Source organism: Scyliorhinus torazame, chromosome 28, assembly GCF_047496885.1.
Source record: "Scyliorhinus torazame isolate Kashiwa2021f chromosome 28, sScyTor2.1, whole genome shotgun sequence".
Classification (NCBI taxonomy): domain Eukaryota; kingdom Metazoa; phylum Chordata; class Chondrichthyes; order Carcharhiniformes; family Scyliorhinidae; genus Scyliorhinus; species Scyliorhinus torazame.
The window spans coordinates 3,139,034-3,161,832 of record NC_092734.1 but is presented as its reverse complement, the minus strand read 5'-3'; positions in this window follow the sequence as shown (position 1 = coordinate 3,161,832).

Here is a 22,799-nt window from a genome sequence, read left to right as displayed (position 1 = left end):
GCTTCCACATCCTTCCTATAATGCGGCAACCAGAACTGCATGTAATGCTCCAAATGCGATCGCACCAGAGTTTTGTACAGCTGCAACATGACCTCATAGCTCTGAAACTCAATCCCTCTACCAATAAAAGCTAACACACCGTACACCTTCTTAACAACCCTATCAACCTGGGTGGCAACTTTCAGGGATCTATGTACATGGATACTGAGATCTCTCTGCTCATCCACACTACCAAGAATCTTACCATTAGCCCAGTACTCTGTATTCCTGTTACTCCTTCCAAAATGAATCACCTCACACTTTTCTGCATTAAACTCCATTTGCCACCTCTCAGCCCAGCTCTGCAGCTTATCTATGTCCCTCTGTAACCTGCAACATCCTTCCGCACAGTCCACAACTCCACCGACTTTAGTGTCATCTGCAAATTTACTCACCCATCCTTCTACGCCCTCCTCCAGGTCATTTATAAAAATGACAAACAGCAGTGGCCCCAAAACAGACCCTTGTGGTACACCACTAGTAACTGAACTCCAGGCTGAACATTTCCCATCAATCACCACCCTCTGTCTTCTTCCAGCTAGCCAATTTCTGATCCAAACTGCTAAATCACCCTGAATCCCATGCCTCCGTATTTTCTGCAATAGCGTACCGTGGGGAACCTTATCAAACGCTTTACTGAAATCCATATACACCACATCAACTGCTTTACCCTCATCCACCTGTTTGGTCACCTTCTCAAAGAACTCAATAAGGTTTGTGAGGCACGACCTACCCTTCACAAAACCGTGTTGACTATCCCTAATCAAATTATTCCTTTCCAGATGATTATAAATCCTATCTCTTATAAACCTTTTCAAGACTTTGCCCACAACAGAAGTAAGGCTGACTGGTCTATAGTTACCGGGGTTGTCTCTACTCCCCTTCTTGAACAAGGGGACAACATTTGCTATCCTCCAGTCTTCTGGCACTATTCCTGTAGATAATGACGACATAAGATCAAAGCCAAAGGCTCAGCAATCTCCTCCCTAGCTTCCCAGAGAATCCTAGGATAAATCCCATTCGGCCCAGGGGACTTATCTATTTTCACACTTTCCAGAATTGCTAACACCTTTTCCTTATGAACCGCAAGCCCTTCTAGTCTAGTAGCCTGAATCTCAGTATTCTCCTCGACAACATTGTTGTTTTCCTGTGTGAATACTGACGAAAAATATTCATTTAGCACCTCTCCATCTCCTCGGACTCCACACACAACTTCCCACTACTGTCCTTGACTGGCCCTACTCTTACCCTAGTCATTCTTTTATTCCTGACATACCTGTAGAAAGCTTTCGGGTTATCCTTGATCCTACCTGCCAAGGACTTCTTAAGACCCCTCCTGGCTCTCTCTTTAGGTCCTTCCTAGCTAACTTGTAACTCTCGAGCGCCCTAACTGAACCTTCACGTCTCATCTTTAGATAAGCTTCCTTCTTCCTCTTGACAAGTGATTCAACTACTTTAGTAAACCACGGTTCCCTCGCTCGACCACTTCCTCCCTGCCTGACAGGTACATACTTATCAAGTTCACGCAGTAGCTGTTCCTTGAACAAGCTCCACATTTCAATTGTGCCCATCCCCTGCAGTTTCCTTCCCCATCCTATGCATCCTAAGTCTTGCCTCATCACATCATAATTGCCTTTCCCCCAGCTATAACTCTTGCCCTGCGGTATATACCTATCCCTTTCCATCACTAAAGTAAATGTAACCGAATTGTGGTCACTATCACCAAAGTGTTCACCTACCTCCAAATCTAACACCTGTCCTGGTTCATTACCCAGTACCAAATCCAATGTGGCCTCGCCTCTTGTTGGCCTATCTGCATACTGTGTCAGGAAACCCTCCTGCATACATTGGACAAAAATGGACCCATCTAAAGTACTTGAACTATAGCGTTTCCAGTCAATATTTGGAAAGTTAAAGTCCCCCATAACAACTACCCTGTTGCTTTCGATCCTATCCAGAATCATCTTTGCAATCCTCTCCTCTACATCTCTAGAACTTTTCAGAGGCCTATAGAAAACTCCCAACAGAGTGACCTGTCCTTTCTTGTTTCTAACCTCAGCCCATACTACCTCCGTAGCTGAGTCCTCATCAAACGTCCTTTCTGCCACCGTAATACTGTCCGTGACTAACAATGCCACCCCTCCCCTCTTTTACCACCTTCCCTGAGCTTACTGAAATATCTAAACCCCGGAGCCTGCAACAACCATTCCTGTCCCTGCTCTATCCATGTCACCAAAATGGCCACAACATCGAAGTCCCAGGTACCAACCCATGCTACCAGTTCACCCACCTTATTCCGGATGCTCCTGGCGTTGAAGTAGACGCACTTTAAACCAACTTCCTGTCTGCTGGTACACTCCTGCAACCTTGAAACCTTACTCATGACCTCACTACTCTCAACCTCCTGTACACTGGAGCTACAATTCAGGTTCCCAACCCCCTGCTGAATTACTTTAAACCCTCCCGAGGACATTAGCAAATTTCCCCCCCCCCGGCAACTATAGACCGGTGAGCCTCACGTCTGTAGTGGGTAAAGTCTTGGAGGGGATTATAAGAGACAAGATTTATAATCATCTAGATAGGAATAATATGATCAGGGATAGTCAGCATGGCTTTGTGAAGGGTAGGTCATGCCTCACAAACCTTATTGAGTTCTTTGAGAAGGTGACTGAACAGGTAGATGAGGGTAGAGCAGTTGATGTGGTGTATATGGATTTCAGCAAAGCGTTTGATAAGGTTCCCCACGGTAGGCTATTGCAGAAAATACGGAGGCTGGGGATTGAGGGTGATTTAGAGATGTGGATCAGAAATTGGCCAGCTGAAAGAAGACAGAGGGTGGTGGTTGATGGGAAATGTTCAGAATGGAGTACAGTCACAAGTGGAGTACCACAAGGATCTGTTCTGGGGCCGTTGCTGTTTGTCATTTTTATCAATGACCTAGAGGATGGCGCAGAAGGGTGGTTGAGTAAATTTGCAGACGATACTAAAGTCGGTGGTGTTGTCGATAGTGTGGAAGGATGTAGCAGGTTACAGAGGGATATAGATAAGCTGCAGAGCTGGGCTGAGAGGTGGCAAATGGAGTTTAATGTAGAGAAGTGTGAGGTGATTCACTTTGGAAGGAATAACAGGAATGCGGAATATTTGGCTAATGGTAAAGTTCTTGAAAGTGTGGATGAGCAGAGGGATCTAGGTGTCCATGTACATAGATCCCTGAAAGTTGCCACCCAGGTTGATAGGGTTGTGAAGAAGGCCTATGGAGTGTTGGCCTTTATTGGTAGAGGGATTGAGTTCCGGAGTCGGGAGGTCACGTTGCAGCTGTACAGAACTCTGGTACGGCCGCATTTGGAGTATTGCGTACAGTTCTGGTCACTGCATTATAGGAAGGACGTGGAGGCTTTGGAGCGGGTGCAGAGGAGATTTACCAGGATGTTGCCTGGTATGGAGGGAAAACCTTATGAGGAAAGGCTGATGGACTTGAGGTTGTTTTCGTTGGAGAGAAGAAGGTTAAGAGGAGACTTAATAGAGGCATACAAAATGATCAGGGGGTTGGATAGGGTGGACAGTGAGAGCCTTCTCCCGCGGATGGAAATGGCTGGCACGAGGGGACATAACTTTAGACTGAGGGGTAATAGATATAGGACAGAGGTCAGAGGTAGGTTTGTTACGCAAAGAGTAGTGAGGCCGTGGAATGCCCTACCTGCTACAGTAGTGAACTCGCCAACATTGAGGGCATTTAAAAGTTTATTGGATAAACATATGGATGATAATGGCATAGTGTAGGTTAGATGGCTTTTGTTTCAGTGCAACATCGTGGGCCGAAGGGCCTGTACTGCGCTGTATTGTTCTATGTTCTATGATATTGGTACCCCTCTGGTCCAGGTGTAGACCATCCCGTTTGTAGAGGTCCCACCTACCCCAGAATGAGCCCCAATTATCCAGGTATCTGAAACCCTCCCTCCTGCACCATCCATGTAGCCACGTGTTCAACTGCTCTCTCTCCCTATTCCACATCTCGCTAGCACGTGGCACGGGTAACAACCCAGAGATAATAACTCTGTTCTAGTTTTAAGATTCCACCCTAGCTCCCTGGATTCCTGCCTTACATCCCCATCCCTTTTCCTAGCTATGTCGTTGGTGCCTATGTGGACCACGACTTGGGCCTTCTCCCTCTCTCCCTTAAGGATCCTGAAAACACGATCCGAGACATCACGGACCCTAGCACCTGGGAGGCAACACACCAACCACGAGTCTCTCTCATTCCCACAGAATCTCCTATCTATCCCCCTAACTATGGAGTCTCCAATGACTAATGCTCTACTCCTCTCCCCCTACCCTTCTGGGCAACAGGGACAGACTCTGTGCCAGAGACCTGTACCCCATGGCTTACCCCTGGTAAGACCCCCCTCCCACCAGTATCCAAAGTGGTATACTTGTTACTAAGGGGAACGACCACAGGGGATCCCTGTACTGACTGCTTCCTCCCAGCCCCTCTCACCGTCACCCATCTATCTTCATTCTTCAGAGTAAGTACATCCCTGAAGCTTCTATCTATGACCACCTCTGCCTCCCGAACCATCCGAAGTTCATCCAACTCCAGCTCCAGTTCCCTAACGCGGTTTCTGAGGAGCGGGAGATGGGTGCACGTCCCAGAGGTGAAATCAGCAGGGACACTGACGGCGTCCCTCACCTCAAACATTCTGCAGGAGGAACATTGCACTGCCTTGCCTGCCATCCCCCCAAGATAACTTGTTGATAAAACAAGAAAAGGAAAGGAAGAGCTTACGTGATGTTCACATTGTGTTGCTTATGGGAGAGCTGTTTGTTTCACTCTGAAGGCGGCTCGAGAATCTCGGCGAGAATTACTCCTCGTCACCAATTAATCACTCTGCTAAGGCCAGGCCTCGTACAAATTCCAGTTTATTCACACAACAAAAACAGCTGTATCCGTGATGTGCACCTCAGCCCGTGGACCATCAGGAATCCGGTCCAGGTCTGGGCAGCAGCTCTTGAACTCCTGCTGAATAGTTCCTATTGGACGAGCCTCCATCCACTCAATAGAACTCATATTCCATGAATCCCATGGGGAGATCGATCGATGCTCCCCCCGTGGCCTTTGTCATCATCATTAGGGCAGCACGGTAGCGTTGTGGATAGCACAATTGGTTCACAGCTTCAGGGTCCCAGGTTCGATTCCGGCTTGGGTCACTGTCTGTGCGGAGTCTGCACGTCCTCCCCGTGTGTGCGTGGGTTTCCTCCGGGTGCTCCGGTTTCCTCCCACCGTCCAAAGATGAGCAGGTTAGGTGGATTGGCCATGCTAAGTTGCCCTTAGTGTCCAAAATTGCCCTTAGTGTTGGGTGGGGTTACTGGGTTATGGGGATAGGGTGGAGGTGTGCGGTTGGGTAGGGTGCTCTTTCCAAGATCCGGTGCAGACTCGATGGGCCGAATGACCTCCTTCTGCACTGTAAATTCTATGATAACAGTAACATCAAAATGTTTGAGTAATTAAAAATTACTTTTTAAAGAAAAGATCATTAAGCTACCAGTCAGTTTTGAGAGTTACCACATTTCTTTACAAGTATAAAAATCTTAAAATGCTGCAGCTGTATAAATGTCCTCAAATAGCTTACGGAGCTCCTCTACTGTCCCATTGTGACTCTCGTCATTACTGTAAATGGCATCACAGGTTTTGATACCCACCTCAGCAGTGACATCATCCCAGCACACGGCATCTTCTAAACAATCCATGACATTTATGAAACAACACTCACTGAAATCATGCTGCATCAGGGATGGGCGGCACGGTAGCACAGTGGTTAGCATTGTTGCTTCAAAGCTCCAGGGTCCCGGGTTCGATTCCCGGCTTGGGTCATTGTCTGTGCGGAGTCTGCACGTTGTCCCTGTGACTGCGTGGATTTCCTCCGGGTGCTCCGGTTTCCTCCCACAAATCCCAAAAGACGTGCTTGTTAGGTGAATTGGACATTCTGAATTCTCCCTCAGTGTACCCGAACAGGCACCAGAGTGTGACGACTCGGGGATTTTCACAGTAACTTCATTGCAGTGTTAATGTGAGCCTACTTGTGACAAAGATTATTATGGATTCATGCATTCCAGTCGTTGTTGATCCATTGGGCAGTGAGCAAAAGGGCTGGGGAGTGATTCTCCGGTCCGCCTGCCGCGTTTTCCGGCTCAGTGTGCCCTTTCGGCAGTGGGATTCTCCGGTCTGCCTGCTGCGTTTTCCTGCTCAGTGTGCCCTTTCGGCAGTGGGATTCTCCGGTCTGCCTGCTGCGTTTTCCGATGCGGTGTGCCTGTTCGGCAGTGGGATTCTCCGGTCCGCCTGCTGCGTTTTCCGGCTCAGTGTGCCCTTTCGGCAGCGGGATTCTCCGGTCTGCCTGCTGCGTTTTCCTGCTCAGTGTGCCCGTTCAGCAGCGGGATTCTCCGGTCTGCCTGCTGCGTTTTCCGATGCGGTGTGCCTGTTCGGCAGTGGGATTCTCCGGTCCGCCTGCTGCGTTTTCCGGCTCAGTGTGCCCTTTCGGCAGCGGGATTCTCCGGTCCGCCTGCCGCGTTTTCCGGCTCAGTGTGCCCTTTCGGCAGCGGGATTCTCCGGTCTGCCTGTTGCGTTTTCCGGCTCAGTGTGCCCTTTCGGCAGCGGGATTCTCCGGTCCGCCTGCTGCGTTTTCCGGCTCAGTGTGCCCTTTCGGCAGCGGGATTCTCCGGTCTGCCTGTTGCGTTTTCCGGCTCAGTGTGCCCTTTCGGCAGCGGGATTCTCCGGTCCGCCTGCCGCGTTTTCCGGCTCAGTGTGCCCTTTCGGCAGCGGGATTCTCCGGTCTGCCTGTTGCGTTTTCCGGCTCAGTGTGCCCTTTCGGCAGCGGGATTCTCCGGTCCGCCTGCTGCGTTTTCCGGCTCAGTGTGCCCTTTCGGCAGCGGGATTCTCCGGTCTGCCTGTTGCGTTTTCCGGCTCAGTGTGCCCTTTCGGCAGCGGGATTCTCCGGTCCGCCTGCTGCGTTTTCCGGCTCAGTGTGCCCTTTCGGCAGCGGGATTCTCCGGTCTGCCTGTTGCGTTTTCCGGCTCAGTGTGCCCTTTCGGCAGCGGGATTCTCCGGTCCGCCTGCTGCGTTTTCCTGCTCAGTGTGCCCTTTCGGCAGCGGGATTCTCCGGTCCGCCTGCTGCGTTTTCCGGCTCAGTGTGCCCGTTCGGCAGGGCGATTCTCCCGTCCGCCTGCCGCGTTTTCCGGCTCGGCATGCCCTTTTGGCAGCGGGATTCTCCGTTCCTGCAGTCGGCCAACAGGGTTCCCACATTTTGGCCACCCCACACCGTTGGGAAACCAGTGGGTGTGGGTGCACTGCCGGCAGACCGGAGGATCCCGTCAATGGAGAATTCCACTGCTGGTTTCTTTAGGTTGCCCAGAAGCATAAACACATGAGCTGCAGCCTCAGAGCCAGTCATTCCACTTTGTTATACATTTTAGTTACTGTTGTATGAAGAGTCAATAGTCCTGTTCCTTTTCACCAAACGCCATTTATTTCACTTCCACAGCCTCTGCACAAAATCCTTAACAACACACCACCTGACACAAGGGCCACCTGAAGCTCCTTTACATATCAGCGTCAATCATTGGATACTTAAACTAAATGAGACAACTAATTGCAATGTCTCTTAATGCATTACTTAACTCTTAACCCATTACTTAACACATTTTTAGTGCATCTTTTGTTTAAACAATTGGATACAGCTGAATTACACTGTTGGCTCTTGGTTTGTTATGCCCCAGGAATAATGACAATATCTGCCCGGAGAGAAGCCTTTGAATCATCAGCTATACAATCAGTATGCGGTCAAACCTTTACCCATCCAACCTTTTTCGTGTCCATAAGCCTAGGCCCAACTATCTCCAACTATACTAGGCCCAACTATCTTCAGCTGCTTCATCAATGACCTCCCTCCATCATAAGGTCAGACGTGGGGATGTTTGTGGATGACTGCACAATGTTCAGCACCATTCGCAGCTCCTCAGATAATGAAGCAGTCCATGTCCAAATGCAGCAAGAACTGGACAATATCCAGGCTTGGGCTGTCAAATGGCAAGTTACATTCGTGCCACACAAATGTCAAGCAATGACCATCCTCTACAAGAGAGGATCTAACCATCGTCATTTGACATTCATCGGCATTACCATCGCTGAATCCCCCATTACCAACATCCTGGGAGTTACCATTGATCAGAAACTGAACTGAGCTAGCCACATTATTACTGTGGCTACCAGGGCAGGTCAAAGGCTAGGAGTCCTACGGCGGTAATTCACTTCCTGACCCCGCAAAGCCTGTCCACCATCAACAAGGCACTTGCCTGATGAGTGCAGGTCCAACAACACTCAAGAATCTCGACACCATCCAGGACAAAGTAGCCCACTTGATTGCTCCCTCTTCAACAAACATTCGATCCCTCCACCACCGATGAACAGTGGCAGCCGTGTGTACCATCTACAAGGTGCACTGCAGGAACTCACCAAGGTTCCTTCGACAACCCACGTCCATTACCATCTAGAAGCAAGATACCTGGGAACCCCAACCTCCAAGTCATTCAGCACCCCAACTTGGAAATATATCACCGTGCCTTCACTGTTGCTGGGTGAAAATCCTAGAACTCCCTTCCTAACAGCACCAATGTACACCTCAGGGACTGCATCGGCTCACCACCACCTTCTGAAGGGCAACTGCGGATGAGCAATAAATGCTGGGCTAACCAGCGACACCCAATTCTGTAAGTGATTTTTTTTATATCACAGCTTTTGGCTAGGTGATATTATTTGGGACAGTTTTTCATTTGAACATCACACACAAGAGCATTTTCGTTCCATCTCCATCTGTCCAGACAATGATGGTGAAATTATTCTTTTTGGTGCCAATTGAACTTAAGGTGACTGATTTTTTTCCTTTGATCGCCATGGTTTGACTAACAGATTGCGAAATGTGAAGGGTGCCCGATCCACGTTGGCAACATGAGACGCAGTAGAGGGGTGTCGATTTACAACTTTATTTCTTGGCACTCACAAAGCTTGCTTTCAACATCACCATGCATGCAGCTGCAATTCAAGTGCATTGATGTATGATAGTCATGTCTTCACATGAAGAGGTAACGCCATTTTGGGGAAGATTTAAAGGTACTCTTGTGTTTCAAGGTTTTTGTGATATAAAGAGCTTTCAAACAAATTTCTCGAGTGGTGATTGCGGATCACATTGCTGAATGTTGGTGAATACATTGCAGAGGACGTAGCTCCAGCTGTACGTGTGAACCTTGCTCCTTCTTTTCACATTCAGGGTCTTTGGCTGGCTCGTCTTGGGATTTTAGTTTGTCCTTCGAGATTCATTTAAATGTGACATTTACTTCTTTAATATTGAATAACCATGCTGCTGCTCGGCTATACAGGCCTTCAGCAACTTTTATCACCTCAAGTTTGAAGCCTGTGTGTAATTTGCTCTTTTCTCTGCCATGTTAACATATTGCATGTGATGGCTGGTCACTCAGCAACTAGACCAGAAACAGACCCTTTAGTAATGGCTCCAATTCTTCATGAACTATAAAAAGAACCCTTGAGCAAACCTCTTCTCCTACCATCTGGACTCGTGTGTGCGTGTGGGCCCAGAGAACATGTGTGATGTATGAATGGTGCTTGAGATTTACCGAGTTTTAAATTTGGGAAATAGTTTCAATAAACATACCTTGTTCTTTGTTTGAACTCAGAAAACCTATCTATTCTTTAAAATCTGAAAGCATAAATAGTGGGACTCCGGTTTAATGGCAAAACGTATCTGTTACAACCCCTTAGGGGGCCAAGAACTGTGCTCCAAACGATTCCCCCCCCTCACGCAGCTGAGTACGAACTGCCCCGGGATTTGGGGCGGGTTTCCCCTTAACAAGGGGGAAGCCCTCAGTATAAAACCCCTGACCTGGGTGCAGGTGGGGGCGAGTGGCCCTTCAGACAGAGGAGTTGTAGCTTTGTGATTTTGTGTGTCCCGTATTAAACATGTTGTTCACTCCTATCCCACCGTGCGTTCCCACGTCTCTTCCATTGGATAATAAAGTATCCTCTTTAAAATCACAAAAAAACAGTTACGGTCAGACCTGGAGTGGTAAAATAGGGGAGTCATTTTTACTGCTCCTCGTGAGGTCTTAACACTGAATAAAGGATGAACAAAAGAGAAAACCTTCAATCAATTTCTTTCTGGTATAGACACAACCAGATCAACCATTTCGATAAAGAATATCATTCCACCAGGGATTAGGTTTTGGCGAAAGGAAAGCAAAGTCGCCATAGTCCCAGATGACCAAAGGGGCTGCTTTCCCCTTTGAGGGGGAGAGCTGATTGGTGGTGTTTTAAAAGTGTCCTGTCAACTGAGCTAAACCAGCTATGGGGTCAGTTATCTCAACTAGCTGGATGGCTGTTTTGTGATGTGGAGAAATGCAAACAACGCGGGTTCAATTCCCGTATCGGCTGAGGTTATCCATGAAACCTTCTCAACCTTATAGTGATATGCATCACTGTATATATGCAAGGGGTTAAGGTAAATACACTACAACTAAGTAACCACTAGAGGGAGCACCAGAGGTGTATATATACATAGACAAACAGGAAGCAGACTCTCTTCACAGGAATGGCAGCTGTGAGCAGGACACAGACAAGCAGCTCAGATGTAACATAGTATAAGCGCTGGAGAGAGAACGAACTCACAATAAAGCATCTACTTCAACTGTAAGACAACGAGCTTTATTCAGACACAAGGAATAATACAAACCTTGCCCCTCACCTGAGGTGTGGTGATCCTCAGGTTAAATCACCACCAGTCAGCTCTTTCTCAATGGGGCGAGCAGCCTATGGTCCCCAGGGAGGAGGATGACAATCAAAACAAATAAGAGAAAGTGAAAGACAGAGGATGGGATTTTTCATCCAGCGATGGCGGAATCGCAAAACGTAATTGGGCGGCGAATCACGTGTGAGACGAAAATCTGGCCAACGCAGAATTCCATTCTCTGGTGCCTTGATGTGTTCTCCTCTGCACGTACAGTAAACGACATTGGCGAATCATTAACGGGCCTGAGCTGGTATTCTCCAGGACCTCCGCAATGCTCCGCCTCTGCCAGGAGGCATTACCGACCCTGAGTTTGACTTGTGGTTTTAAAAATTGGGAAAGAGGCGCAGGGGCTGCTGAGGGAGAGAGAGGAGGTGGGACATGTTTCCAAAAGTGTGGCCGTGGGGTCGGGGTGAACCCCCGGGCCCAGGCGTGGACCGTCATTGCTGCGGCCTGCAAGGCAGCCATCCTGCTGCACACCACACTGGCCGCCCACCATGGCCCTCACTCCCCCTACAAAACCGGGCACCACCTGCCAGTGAAGCATCACATGACCCACTCAAGGGGAACACCCACAGTAGCCCATATAGGAGGGTATCGACTGGGGGCCACTGAGCGTACCGCTGGCATGGGTAGGGCCAGCCACTGGTACCCCTGCCAGCAGGGATGAATGCCGGGGCTAGAGGTCTCCGCTTTGCCGGGCACCAACGGGCCAGGGCAGTGTGCCGGGGGAACGGCCAAGAGTGGGTGTGGGGATGGGAGAGGAGGGTAGGGGGGTGGGAGGGGGACATTCAGGGGCTGAGGCTGCAGGACAGGCCAAAGCCACCACGTAGCCCGTTGGACCTGGTTGGGCACAGGGATACGCACCATGGTGACATGTCTGCCTTTCACCCCCTGCAGACAATGGACTTCGGAATCCAACCAGGAATGATGGTCTTCATCCTAGCCACTGCATCCCTGGGGGATACATGGAGGCTGTACAAGTAGGAGCTGCCCAGAGAGGACCCTGCAGCAGCGGAGCCTGACGCAGAGGCACATAAGCCAGTCGGTGAGGATGTAGCCGCCCATCTAACCGGCCGAGGACATGGGAAGGAAGGGCCACATCAGGCCTCGTGTGAACGGGCAGCGCCTGTCTTTCAGGGCCTGCTAGTCCAGGCATGCCATTGAAAACTCCAGCTGAGTAGGGGGACCGTGCAACATATCTGCAGGATCATGGAGCACCTGGAACCGTAGGGGTATGGGGGAGGACACCCGCTCCCGGTTGTCATCGAGATGACGGTCGCCTTAAACCTTTGCTCCATAGGATCCTTCCAGGTACCGTGTGGAGTCCTGACTAGGATCTCACAGACCTTGGTGTACAGGTGCAACCGCGCCGTCACAGAGGCCCTGTATGTTGGCACAATATATCAAATTCAATGTGGACCGATACCACCAGGATGCCCAGGCAGCAGGATTTGCTGGGATGTCCCACATCCTGGGGGTGATTGATGGGAGCACCGGCTTATGACAAGCCGGTCTTCACAAACCGAAAGGGGTTCCACTCAATGTATGTGCAGATCTGTGACCCTGAGCTGTGCATCATGCACGTCTGCACCCGATACCTGGGTAGTGTTCATGGCACCGGTTCCTGACACCTTCGAGGCTTACCTCCAGTGAGGGGTTTGCCCCTGGGTGACAGGGTTGATCCGCAGTGGTCGTGGCTAATGACACCTAATGGGAGCCCACAGACCAACATGGAGATCCACTACAACGACACCCATGTCACGACCAGGGCCGGATAAAGCGGTGCATCGGCCTCCTGAAGATGCGGTTCAGGTGCCAGGACCACTCTGGGTGCAGCACAGGGGGTGGGCAGCTGGTGGCCCTCGTGGGCAGGGCACCCGGCCATGGAGGGCAGTATGGGTGCTGACATGTGGTGCAGTGTGGGATGCAGGATCTCGAGCTCTGGATCCACAAACCAGCGTGCCACTCTTCAGGTTGCCATCTTGTTGGCTGGGATGTGTGTGTGAGGGGGGAGTGGAGCGCTAAAATGCAGCCTCTCGAGTTGCAATGCCCACCCCATCAAATCAAACACCGTTTTTCATTGGAATCGATCAAGTTCCACACGGTGCCAGTGCTAGCCCAATAACCGATCATGAATTGGACAAGCTCCAATAAAGGTGGAAGCCCATCGATTCAGTCCCGGCGGCAACACTTGAAATGAAGAATCCCACCCGGAGGATGAGGTCAGTTTTGACCAAAAAGTAGAAACAAAGTAAGCTGTGGCACTTTACATTTGTTACTGTCTTTAAATGATACAAAAATAAGCTGTGGAATCAATTCCTTTATCTTAGATATGTTACTCTTGAATAATTTGCTCACTGCGTGTATCAATAAAGGGTCACTTTGACCAAAGCATTGCAAATGTCTAGGTGTGTATTACACATGTTATAAGATGAGGCAATTTTGACTTTTCGTCCATGAAAGACGAGGTGCATATTATATTCAGAATATTACAGTATTTATACTTGCATATCTGGATCCCATTGCAGGATCATGTCTTATGAATAATGGCCCTTGTTCCAAAACACTTGGTTAAACCAATCGGGGACCTAACAGCCAACTGGGTAGAATTCAAAAAATCTGCAAGCTAAGTTTTTGTTCAGAATTCAATTATTGCTCCAACACTTTCCCAACAGATTGAATTTTGAATGCAAATTTGCGGTGTGAAATATCCCTCTTGATAAACACATTTCATGCTTAATTTAGTTTTGCTATGTATATTCTCATAAGTTTATTAATTTTTTATAACCGCACTGTTTGGCTTCAGTGCAACTGATAGTTTCAGTACAGTAGAAAGAGAAGGGTCAGGAAGAACAAAAACAACAAAGAACAAAGAAATGTACAGCACAGGAACAGGCCCTTCGGCCCTCCAAGCCCGTGCCGACCATGCTGCCCGACTAAACTACAATCTTCTACACTTCCTGGGTCCGTATCCCTCTATTCCCATCCTATTCATATATTTGTCAAGATGCCCCTTAAATGTCACTATCGGAAGCTTGTGTATTGATTAAGGCTTCAGCACATCAAGAGACAATTGGTATGCAGTGCACTTAATCACACACAACAGAACCTCTAAAATCTCTACTTAATTTGGAAACATTGGATCCAAGGAAGCGACCACAGGGAGCGCAAAGGATACAAATGTTTATTCAACTTGAACGAAAACTCTATCCACCACCACTCTGTGAAAATGTAACTTCCTATTAAAACACATTGAAGATCGAATAGATAGTTAACATGGTTTTATTAAAAGGAAACCATGTTTCACAAATCTATTAGAGGTTTTCGAGGTTCATAATTGGAAGGAAATTGGTGGAAGTAGTAAATTGTGATTTTCAAAAGACATTCACGAAAGCACCAATCAAAAGGTTATTGTACAGGTTAAGGGCTCATGAGGCTGGGGTGATATATTAGCATGGTCAGAGGATTGGTTAACAGACAGAAATAATAATACTAATCTTTATTAGTGTCACATTAGTGTTACATTAACACTGCAATGAAGTTACTGTGAAAAGCCCCGAGTTGCCACATTCCGGCGCCTGTTCGGGTACACAGAGCGAGAATTCAGAATGTCCAATTCACCTAACAGCACTTTTGGGACATGAGGGAGGAAACCGGAGCACCCGGAGGAAACCCACGCAGACACGGGGAGAAAATGCAGACTCTGCACAGACAGTGACCCAAGCAGGAATTGAACCTGGGACCCTGGCGCTGTGAAGCAACAGTGCTAACCACTGTGCTACCGTGCTGCAGTGAGCAGGAACAAATAGGTTATTTTTGGATTGCCAGGCTGTTACTAATGGGGTGCCTCAAGGCTTAAATCCATGGCCTCAGCTGTTCACAATCAATATTAATGACTTAGATGCGGGAACCAAGTATCCAAGTTTGCTGACAACACAAAGCTAGGCGTGAAAGTAAATTGTGAGGTGGACACAAAGATTACGCAAAAAGACATGCACAGGTTAAGTGAGTGGCCAAGGTGGTGGCAGATCACAGAAAATACAGTGCAAAAGAGGCCCATTGGCCCATCGAGTCTGCACCAACGCATGAATAACACCTGGTTTGCCTACCTAATCCCATTTGCCAGCACTTGGTCCACAGCCTTGAATGTTATGGGGCGGGATTCTCCGTTGGCTGACGACAAAATCGGGAAAGGCGGCTGGACGGAGAATTGGTCCCGATGCCGAAATCACTACGGCCGCCGATTTGATGCCCAAATTGCACACAGTGCTTCAGCATGGTGGCACAGTGGGTAACCTGCCAGATTATTATTGACTGGGAACAAATGGCAATCCCACAATCCTTAGTGAGTATGAGCTCCCCCAATGAGGAAGGGGGAGAAATCATTAGCAGAGTCACCTGCATAAATAGAGCTGGCCAGTGTGGAACCAGCTGGAGAGAAGAGAGCAGTGGTGGAGCACTGCTGCTGTTGTATATATATAATTGTAAATAAAGTAATTTCTTTTTGATTCTACACACTCGTGCTGGATTCTTCGTGGCCCTCACAAAACTGACCCTCCTCTTTTTGTCAGTATATTTTTATTTAATTCGTTCATGGGATGTGGACGTCACTGTGCCAGCATTTATTGCCCTTCCTTGAGGGCATTTAAGAGTCAAGCACATTGCTTTGCGTCTGGGGTCACATGTAGGCCAGACCAGGTAAGGACGGCAGATTAGTGAAGCAGATGGGTTTTTATGACAACGATTTCATGGTCATCATTAGACTTTTGATTCCAGATCTTTTAATTAAATTCAAATTACACCATGTGCAATAATGGGATTAGAACCCAGGTCTCCAGAACATGGCTCTGGTCTCTGGATTACTAGCCCAGCGACAATTCCACTAGCCGCTGCCTCCCAGTTGATGTACAACCTTGCCTTGGGCATGATTTAATAAGAAACAAATCCAGAGTCTATTCTGGGGGGATTAGTGGGGTAGTTCCCAGCACTTATCGCGCTATCTAACAGCACTTTGTTGCTTTTCCAGCCCCGTTAGGGATCACGCTCCCCCCACCAAAGCTGCACTTAGCGTCATTTCCTGCACCGAGGAGCTCCGATGAGCATGCTCCTCAGTGAAGGACGAGATGGCGCCCCAATCCCTTGACCCCTGACACGAACCCTAGACGCCCAAAATGCCCCAGCTCACCTATAAGGGGACCCTCAGGGCCCTCCGCATCTGGCCTCACACAGGAAGGGGCACCCCCGGGGCCTGATCTCTAACGTGGGCAAAATGCCAACCTGGCACAATTTCTGTGCCAGGGTGGCACCTGACTGGCACTGCCAGGGTACCAGGCTGGCATTTTGCCCACATCAGGGATGCGGCCCGGGGGTGCCCTTCCTGTGTGCCCAGAGGCCGACCACTCGGGGGCCTCTCATCACTTGGGAGACCCCCCCCCCCCCCTCCAAGTGCCATTTCACCTGGTCCCCGATTGTGAGGGCCAGTGCTGGACGGCGCCCGGCTGAGGTCTCTTCGGCGAGGCCAGTAGGCCCTGGGTGGCCGTTCGATCCAGTGGACATAGTTAAATGAGTTTGTAAACATTGTGAGCGGGATCCAGATCGCGTAACAACTGTCAGGAATCCCGTGAGAGGCCTCCTCCGAGATCAACCAACCGCTTCCCATTCCGATTCCGGCAGGACACGGCCGGTAATTGTCTTCTTCCTATTGCATTTCAGCATTTAAAGTTATGAATAATCACAGATAAAACCCCTTATAACAGAATTGTCGGAATTTCTCCTTGACCTTGTAAGCATTCAAGGGAATACTCTACCTACATTAATCTAACATATAACACCCATTTCTCAGTCAGCCCTGACTATTCACATCGAAAACATGCCATTCCAAATAGGACACAAACATAGTGTCTGATAGTATTCAATCAGACAGGCATTTTGTCCAGAGTCTACTTCACAAATCTTTCAATCAGAGAAATAAATTCTCATCTCTTGTTTGTTCAAGCAACATGATGCCGACCATTTCACTTTACACCTTCTCTGACTGGTGGGCCCTGCAAGATATTGGTTCTTTGTGGTGTAAAGGACTAAATTCTCAATTAAATTTGATTGCACATAATATTAGTTGGACAGGTTGTCCATTTTTTATTAGACGTAGGAAACATTTGTCATTGGCCTGCTTCAAGAAAGAGGATAGTGTTATGCTGGACGCTGTCCTCAAAGGCGTGTTTTTATTGATCCTATTTTAGAAATGTATAAAGAGTTGTCTTTCTAATAACTAAATAACTACACACATTTATGCATACTATGTATAGTCCAGCAGCATTACACTACAATGCCTTGGACTCACCCCAAAAAAGCTGTTATATGGAAACAATATGAACATATTAATTGAACGATACACATCACTTCTCATTCGAAAGAGAAAATGCTGGAAAATCTCAGCAAATCTGGCAGCATCTGTCGGGAGAGAAAAGAGCTAGCGTTTCGAGTCCGATGACTCTTTGTTCTCATTGTTCCCTTCCTCAAAGGATCGTCTCAAGCTGGGGTACAGATCAACACGGTCCAGCAACACCCCCACACCTTGCTCCAGGGATAGCCAGATGTTGTACCGTAAGCACACGCCAGGGTAGAACCTAGATGCATCCTGATCTGTGTAGCTCAATCCCAGGTGGTGTATTCACACCAAATCCCATTTATCTGATTCTAAAGCCATTTTTCCGAGAGTGTGCTCATTATAGTTAAGTTCAGACAATTGGAGTCGTTTATTAGCTCACAGACCACCAACACGAAGCATCTGACAGAACGATACACTAACAATGGCAGGAAGGCCTCTCGTTTATAGAAGGAAACCGCAATGCCTGAAAGATTTAGTGTCCCAGGTTTGATTCCCGGCTTGGGTCACTGTCTGTGCGGAGTCTGCACACGTTCTCCCCATGTGTGCGTGGGTTTCCTCCGGGTGCTCCGGTTTCCTCCCACTGTCCAAAGATGTGCAGGTTAGGTGGATTGGCCATGCTGAATTGCCCTTAGTGTCCAAACAATAAGGTTAGATGGGGTTACGGGGATAGGGGGAGGTGTGGGCTTAGTTAGGGTGCTCTTTCCAAGGGCCGGAGCAGACTCGATGAGCCGAATGACATCCTTCTGCATTGTAAATTCTATGATCTTTGATGGACATATTTAGAGGTCTGATGAATTTTTATTATGTCTGTGCATCACTTTGATCATGTTTAGCCTGAAATTAGGATCTTTGGATATTGAACACATCCCCATAAATTTCTTTACATGCTGTTCTATCTGAAGAATGAAACCAATAGGTTACACCTCCATTAAAATAGCACAGGAATTTCAGACCTTCTATGTGTGTGTACAATCATATTCTGACAGAAAAATATCAAGGGGGTTTTGTACTCAAAATTAGCACTTCCTCGCCCCTGGATTATAGTCCAGCAGGAAGAAATGAAGGAACCTGCTTTTCGATCGTGCTTTTCACTTCACCAGGACGTCCTAAGATACTTACAGCAAATGAATGACTTTGATGATGTAGTCACAGTTTCTTTGAAGGGAAACACAGAAGCCAATTTATGCACAGCAACCTCCCACTGACAAATGAGACAAATAACCTGTGAATTTAGGTTTTGTTTCTGCTGGTTGAGGGACGAACACAGCTCACAATAAGAGCACATAATTTATAATTATGGGAGGTCGGTTAGCTCAGCTGGCTAGAGTACAATCACAGGTTCAATCCCCATACTCGCTGTGGTAGCTTGATGCAGAGTGGGGTCCCTCAGGCTGCATCATCAGTTGTCTCTTTCTAATGGAGCGTTGCACATTGTCCTTCATGGATTACAGCTAATTGCCTCACCTACCTGTGTTCTGGTCCTGATGCTGTTGATCAATTAAGAAATGTTGCCCAGGACAACAGAACTTCCAGATACTTGACAATAATAATAATAATATTATGAGAATCGCTTATTGTCACAAGTAGGCTTCATTTCATTTCATTTAATTTCAATGAAGTTACTGTGAAAAGCCCCTAGTCGCCACATTCTGGTGCCTGTTCGGGAATGCCGGTACGGGAATTGAACACGCGCTGCTGACCTTGTTCTGCATTATAAGCCAGCTGTTTAGCCCACTGTGCTAAACCATCCCATATAATTATGTAACAACATCCACCTGAACCACTCAAACATGTAAATGGGAATTCAGTTGAGCATCTCATCCAAAAGACAAAAATGCTGCCAGTGTAGCCCTCCGTCAGTACAGTACTGGGTGTCAGTAAGGGATAGAGCTCAAGTCTGGGACAGGCTTGTGATGGAGTGATTTTCTGGGTTCACAAACAGATCAGGAGATTTGATGTGAGTTACGTGATCAGGAGACCCATGATGATAAATTGCTGAGAAGCTTAATGCCATCATGATGTTTGACTATGCTGTTTGCAGGATGTTGCTGTGCAGATACTGAGCAAAATGTAATTCCTCTCTCAGTAGCTGATTGGGAGGGGGAGGGGGGACTACATAGAAGTGGGAGGGAAGGTGAGAGGTGGAGTGCCTGACAAATACCCAACTCACTCCGAGTCAGTCGCAGCGGAGTAGGTCGTGGACATGCTTCTCAATTGAAGGTCAACTGAAGCACTTAGGGGTCACTTAATGGCCATTGAAGAGACTCACCACACCACTGTTGGCAGCCAAGGGCAATGTGTCCAAGTTTGCAGACGACACTAAGATAAGTGGTAAAGCAAAAAGTGCAGAGGATACTGGAAGTCTGCAGAGGGATTTGGATAGGCTAAGTGAATGGGCTAGGGTCTGGCAGATGGAATACAATGTTGACAAATGTGAGGCTATCCATTTTGGTAGGAATAACAGCAAAAGGGATTATTATTTAAATGATAAAATATTAAAACATGCTGCTGTGCAGAGAGACCTGGGTGTGCTAGTGCATGAGTCGCAAAAAGTTGGTTTACAGGTGCAACAGGTGATTAAGAAGGCAAATAGAATGTTGTCCTTCATTGCTAGAGGGATGGAGTTTAAGACTAGGGAGGTTATGCTGCAATTGTATAAGGTGTTAGTGAGGCCACACCTGGAGTATTGTGTTCAGTTTTGGTCTCCTTACTTGATAAATGACGTACTGGCACTGGAGGGTGTGCAGAGGAGATTCACTAGGTTAATCCCAGAGCTGAAGGGGTTGGATTACGAGGAGAGGTTGAGTAGACTGGATCTGTACTCGTTGGAATTTAGAAGGATGAGGGGGGATCTTATAGAAACATATAAAATTATGAAGGGAATAGATAGGACAGATGCGGGCAGGTTGTTTCCACTGGCGGGCTAAAGCAGAACTAGGGGGCATAGCCTCAAAATAAGGGGAAGTAGATTTAGTACTGAGTTTAGGAGGAACTTCTTCACCCAAAGGGTTGTGAATCTATGGAATTCGTTGCCCAGTGAAGCAGTTGAGGCTCCTTCATTAAATGTTTTTAAGATAAAGATAGATAGTTTTTTGAAGAATAAAGGGATTAAGAGTTGTGGTGTTCGGGCCGGAAAGTGGAGCTGAGTCCACAAAAGATCAGCCACGATCTCATTGAATGGCAGAGCAGGCTCGAGGGGCCAGATGGCCTACTCCTGCTCCTAGTTCTTATGTTCTTATGTTCTTCTTATGTCTGTCAGCAGGACTGGCCCTACACTACTATGAGCCTCCTCGAAGGCTCAAGGAGGGGGCCACCCTAATTGGGACCCTATGGCCCATGATGGGCCCACTCATGGCAAGGGCACCCCCTCAGAAAGCTATCCCTTCTCACAACGACAACCAGTACACCGGGCAGTTAATTGCCTGATGGGCGTACAATTGCATTGGACCAAAGAACAAAGAACAAAGAAAACTACAGCACAGGAACAGGCCCTTCAGCCCTCCAAGCCGGTACCAACCATGCTGCGCGACTAAACTACAATCTTCCACACTTCCGGGGTCCGTATCCCTCTATTCCCATCTTATTCATGTATTTGTCAAGATGCCCCTTAAATGTCACGATCGTCCCTGCTTCCACCACCTCCTCCGGCAGCGAGTTCCAGGCACCCACTACCCTCTGTGTAAAATACTTGTTTCCAAATGGGAGTAGATCCTGTCTCGAAGAATTCTCTTCAGTAATTTCCCTACCACTGACGTAAGGCTCACCGGCCTGTAGTTCCCTGGATTATCCTTGCTACCCTTCTTAAATGGAGGAACAACATTGGCTATTCTCCAGTCCTCCGGGACATCACCTGAAGACAGCGAGGATCCAAAGATTTCTGTCAAGGCCTCAGCAAATTCCTCTCTAGCCTCCTTCAGTATTCTGGGGTAGTTCCCATCAGGTCCTGGGGACTTATCGACCTTAATATTTTTCAAGACGCCAAACACCTCGTCCTTTTGGATCTCAATGTGACCCAGGCTAGCTACACACCCTTCTCCAGACTCAACATCCACCAATTCCTTCTCTTTGGTGAATACTGATGCAAAGTATTCATTTAGTACCTCGCCCATTTCCTCTGGCTCCACACATAGACTCCCTTGCCTATCCTTCAGTGGGCCAACCCTTTCCCTGGCTACCCTCTTGCTTTTTATGTCCGTGTAAAAAGCCTTGGGATTTTCCTTAACCCTATTTGCCAATGACCCCTTCTAGCCCTCCTGATTCCTTGCTTCAGTTCCTTCCTACTTTCCTTATATTCCACGCAGGCTTTGTCTGTTCCCAGCCTTTTAGCCCTGACAAATGCCTCCTTTTTCTTTTTGACGAGGCCTACAATATCTCTCGTTATCCAAGGTTCGTGATTTTCATTAATGACTTGGATGAGGGAGTTGAAGGATGGGTTAGTAAATTTGCAGACGATACGAAGATTGGTGGAGTTGTGGATAATGAGGAGGGCTGTTGTCGGCTACAAAGAGACATAGATAGGATGCAGAGCTGGGCTGAGAAGTGGCAGATGGAGTTTAACCCTGTAAAGTGTAAGGTTGTCCATTTTGGAAGGACAAATATGAATGCGGAATACAGGGTTAACGGTAGAGTTCTTGGCAATGTGGAGGAGCAGAGAGATCTTGGGGTCTATGTTCATACATCTTTGAAAGTTGCCACTCAAGTGGATAGAGCTGTGAAGAAGGCCTATGGTGTGCTAGCGTTCATTAACAGAGGGATTGAATTTAAGAGCCGTGAGGTGATGATGCAGCTGTACAAAACTTTGGTAAGGCCACATTTAGAGTACTGTGTACAGTTCTAGTCGCCTCATTTTAGGAAGGATGTGGAAGCTTTGGAAAAGGTGCAAAGGTGATTTACCAGGATGTTGCCTGGAATGGAGAGTAGGTCTTACGAGGAAAGGTTGAGGGTGCTAGGCCTTTTCTCATTAGAACGGAGAAGGATGAGGGGCGACTTGATAGAGGTTTATAAGATGATCAGGGGAATAGATAGACAGTCAGAGACTTTTTCCCCGGGTGGAACAAACCATTACAAGGGGACATAAATTTAAGGTGAATGGTGGAAGATATAGGGGGATGTCAGAGGTAGGTTCTTTACCCAGAGAGTAGTGGGGGCATGGAATGCACTGCCTGTGGAAGTAGTTGAGTCGGAAACATTAGGGACCTTCAAGCAGCTATTGGATAGGTACATGGATTATGGTAGAATGATACAGTGTAGATTAATTTGTTCTTAAGGGCAGCATGGTAGCATTGTGGATAGCACAATTGCTTCACAGCTCCAGGGTCCCAGGTTTGATTCCGGCTTGGGTCACTGTCTGTGCGGAGTCTGCACATCCTCCCTGTGTGTGCATGGGTTTCCTCCGGGTGCTCCGGTTTCCTCCCACAGTCCAAAGATGTGCAGGTTAGGTGGATTGGCCATGATAAATTGCCCTTAGCGTCCAAAATTGCCCTTAGTGTTGGGTGGAGGTGTTGACCTGGGGTAGGGTGCTCTTT